Source organism: Lingula anatina, chromosome 8 (genome assembly GCF_051362555.1).
Source record: "Lingula anatina isolate TDL-2025a chromosome 8, LinAna3.0, whole genome shotgun sequence".
In the NCBI taxonomy this organism is placed as follows: Eukaryota; Metazoa; Brachiopoda; class Lingulata; order Lingulida; family Lingulidae; genus Lingula; species Lingula anatina.
In genome coordinates, this window is record NC_141774.1 from 12,321,730 (window position 1) to 12,326,789 (window position 5,060).

Sequence of the window (5,060 nt, forward strand, 5' to 3'; positions counted from 1 at the left end):
CGGACGAACGTGCAGGGGGCGAGTGGAGGTGCAACCACCCGGAGGCGCCTGGGGTACCGTTTGTGATGATTTCTGGGATGACAATGACGCTATCGTAGTGTGCAGAATGTTGGGCTGGCCGTAAGTAAACAATGGGGGACTTAGGGGATGACACAGCAATACCCTTCCAACCACAACAACAATAATAAATTTATAATAAATGTATTTTGAGTCTAAAATCCATTATAACATGTTCAGAAGACTTTACATATATATGAAACAATTACTTAGGAAATAAACTATTAGGAATAGATAAATAAAAAAAAATTACAAAGCTTAACGACAAAAAAATTAAGAGCGTTCTAGATAAAACATACGGATTCTCATATAAAAGCAATTACACTTCATAACTAAAATATGTTTGTTAAGAAAAAAAATAATCAATTCAAGTTAAAAAAAAAAAACAGCCTTATTTGCACACAGAAAAAATTATAAGTAGAGCAGCTTTATAGTGCACAAATGCAATTACTATAAAATTGGTAAAATCAATTTAAAAGTCGATTAGTCAAAATGCCAAAATGCCAAAATGCTTGGTAGACTCAATTGATCGGATTTCCAGTGGTAATAATGTCTTAAGTTTTTAGGTGCATTTTTACCGACTTCAGTAACAATTTGTCTACAGACCGCAGGTTTCCTGCTAGAACATAGTGAGTGACTAATTCACATAAGTAGATCGGTGCAATTTTGTAAAAGGCATCATGAAGAAAGAAATTTAAATAAAATCCTGGCTTGCAGAGGTAGCCAATGTAACTCCTTTACAACTGGAGTGATATGGTTACTCATGGATGTACTGGTTAATAATCTAGCTGAGATGTTCTGAATACGCTGCAGTCTTTTAATCTGTTTGTCTTGGACAACCATATATAATAGAATTAAAGTAATCCATCTAGATGTTACTAAATCCCCTCAAACACACACACACACACACACACACACACCATTGTCTTGGGGGAGGTTAGTCCTGATACCCAGCAAACAGTATCTGGCGAGCAGTTTACTTTAAGGGTAATGAAGCTTCTGCGAGTTTCTACAAAAGACTTTGATCTATCTTCCTAAAAGTAGAATGTTGTTAAATGTCAATTTCAAAAATCAATACATTGACTTGAATTTAAAATCTATATTTTACCTCATTACTTATATCATTTATGTACGCATATGTACCATAATCATGTTGAATGAATGGAATTACTGTTTCATTATGATTTAGAACTGGGAACGCTGCAGCTTTCTCTGGCGCATTCTTTGGCGAAGGAACTGGTGCTATCCTTTTGGATAATGTTGAATGCACTGGGAATGAAAATACTCTTGATGATTGCCCAATAAACCCCTTCGGACTTGACAACTGTGTCCATTCTGAAGATGCCGGTGTTAACTGTTGCGGACCAGATGGTACAGGGGGACCAACTGGGACAGGGGGTCCACCAGGTATGAATGGACCTCCAGGTACAGGAGGGCCACCTGGTACAGCAAGTGGACCACCAGGCACAGCAGGGCCACCGGGTACAGGTGGTCCACCTGGAAGTGGTTCTCCAGGAACAGGTGGCCCTCCAGGTAAGAATGGACCTCCAGGTACAGGAGGGCCACCGAGAACAGGAGGGCCACCGGGTACAAGTGGACCACCAGCTACAGGGGCACCCCCAGGCACTGGCAGTGGACAGGGCACTGGTGGACCTCCAGGAATAGGTGTTCCACCAGGAACCAATGGTCAATCAGGTACAGGCGGACCGCCAGGAACGGGTGGACCACCAAGTTCAGGAGGACCCCCTGGGACGAGTGGTCCACAAGAAACAGGTGGTCCCCCTGGTTTTGAAGGCCCCCCAGGGACAGGAGGCTCCACAGCAACAGCAGGACCTCCGGGAACTGGCGGCCCACCAGGGACAAGTGGGCAACCAGGCACAGGAGGGCCACCGGGAACGGGCGGGCCACCAGGCAGTGGAGGAATTGACGGCACAAATGGTCCTCCAGGCACGGGAGGACCACCGGGAACAGGTGCTCACCCGGGAACAGGTGGCCCTCCTGGCACTTATGGGCCGTCAGGCACGGGAGGACCGCCGGGTCTAGATGGACCTTCTGGCACATCCGGGCCTCCCGGGACTAGAGGGCCTGCAGGGACAGGTGGACCTCCAGGGACGGGTGGTCCTCCAGGAAGAGAAGGACCACGTGGCTATGGTGCCCCACCCGGCACCAGTGGGCCTATGGGAACAGACGGACCACCAGGTACAGGGGGACTTTTTGGATTAAACGGGACAGGCGGTCCGCGAGGAACTACCGGACTGAAAGGTTAGTACTAGACACATGTATTTATTATCTGTGCATGTACATTATGTGCTTTAACCCACCTATTCACTCATTGTTACCAAGGTATACTTCATATTAAGACATCTGTCTTCATTTTAAATACACGAAGGCCTCATAATTTTAATATTACGTCCTAAAATTTTGACGTTTTACAGACTTGTCAGGAATCTTTGGTAAACAAGACGAGACAGAACCAGAGTCAAGGCAACAGAACACAGTTTAACCAATATTAATAAAAACTCATTAAACTGTGCTAACTTCATGATTACCGAGCAATAATTCTACATACACATAGCTTAATTATGTGGAATTCATTTTTGTCAAAAAAAGATGTTGGTAGGCTTTCTTATAAAATTTAATTGAAATACATACAACTCATCATTACTATTTGTTATTAAGTAACCCTTACGAAGAAGCCCACTTTCATATAGGATCCTATAAGATCTTATAGGATCCTACCGTATAACATTTTTCGTTAGGAAAGTACCGGTATTTATATTCTACATTACTTTTTTATATTACTTTTTTATATTACTTATATTACTTTAAGGGTGTTTATCCGGCCTGTTTATTTTACAGGCCAGAGCGGTACACAAGGTCCACCTGGCGACGTTAAAGGACAAAAAGGAGACAAAGGAGTGCAAGGATTCCAAGGAAATTTTGGCAAAAAGGGCGAGACTGGTATGGTTGGTATGATGGGAGAGAAAGGAAATAAAGGATTACCCGCCAGAGGAATGAAAGGACAGAAAGGCGACTCCATGGTTATGATTCGGATGCGGCAGCAAACTACAGTCCCTCAAACTACCTTCACTAATGGTGCTGTCTTCATCGGAACGGCGTCCACGGGTTTTAGAACCGATGCTGGAGTCACCGGTGCCGTTTTGCCTTCGGATACTTTCGTTAGCTTGTTGGGATCTATTGAAATGGAAACCGTCGGTATGATCTACGATTTTATTTACCGATTCATTCAATCATGTATGTTTTGTCTATTAATTGCAATTGCGGTACTTCATAAAAGATACGTTTGATGTCTTAATGGTTTATGATAAAGCGAATACTAAAGACTTTATAATATCCTTTACGTTAGCTATCAGTTTTAATGGTTTACAAAGGAATAAACAAGAAAATGTCGTTTTGCTTTATGAATTCCGGATTGAATGATATTTCCATTTATTCCTTTTATTTCATGCAGAATCTGATGGAGCGATATTGGAAAAAAACCTATATGCAGCAGAATTCCGAATGATGATACTTGGTACGATAATAGCCCTCGTGGCCGTTGGCACTGGAGCCATCTACGTGGTATACTTTCGCCAGCGACGCAGAGAGAAACTACTTATAGCTGCTATTAGAGGAAGATTATCCACCATTTGATGTCAGTATAGTACTGGACGCTATTGGATAGTGGCAAACTTAGCAGCTAAAGACGTGTTCGAGGGTGTTTTTTCTCCAGCAAAATTATCGATCACTGAGAGGCTTGATTTTAGTGTTTTATAAAGGACGAACTTTTCTGAGAATGGTGTAAATCCCTCACTCATTAAATGATAACTGTTCTTTGATTTTTTTTCCTTCTTCTGCTTAAGGATATATATTTAAAAAATAAGTAAACTATTCATTTGCTGTTGGGACAATATTTGGTGGTGTCTTTTCAATTTAATGGGCATTTCTTCATCTCTGTGGAAATGACAGTGAAACGTTGGATTTGAGGGTACATTTAATAAATGTAATTAAATGGTATTACATATTGATATCTTCACCCGCTAGTTTGTATTTTCTTTTCCACTAATCAGGTTAGTTATGGTGTCTGGAATGAAAACCACCATCCATAGCAATGAACTCAAGTGATGTGATCATTTATAAAGAAAAGCACATGAAACTAGGGGTGGGACAACCTTTTTGACCAATGCTGTATATTATCAACACACTCTCCGGTAATCAACGCTACACCAGAAATTAAAAATGGCCGCGTGCCTGATATACATACAGATAAGATGCCATACACCTTACCTCTCATGTTGGGCGGCAATACACCTAATAACTGATCACCAATCTTATAACATGTGCAGGAGCCGTTATATACATCGTTGTGATGGCCACGTTAGGGCATTATGGAGTCATGAGGGGGCATTTAACACGTTAGTTAAGGCCCTCCTTAGACCCCATTATTTGTATACTGTATGCATATAGACTATATAGTACCTCTGTCATTTTAAGTTAATTCCAATCAACAGCAATAAACGCCAGAGTAAAATGTTAAATTAAGTTGAATTTCTAGTCTTTTACCTTTGATAAAACGAGATCAGGCGATTTTGCAACTCGTGTCCACTCTTTACGATAAAAAAGACAAATATTTTGTATCGGTCATTTAACATATGAAATATCGGATATCAAAAAATTCAACGACTTGCTTTCGTATAGACTTTATTAAACACATGAACATGTCTGAAAAGAAAAAAAAAATATATATATAACATCATCATATTGAGTTTTCATTCTAATACATACTAGTTCCAGTGAATTAAACAGATTTCATGAAATCATACAGGCAAACATGGACAAAATCTGGGGATCTTACTATTAACTTACAAACTAACTTTACTTGTCATATTAGACATACAGCCTTAAATGAACTTTCAAACTATAAACTTGATATTTAATCAATTCATTTTATACCTACACGACGTTGTGAATTCTACGATGCGTGCTACTATCTCGGTTCTTTG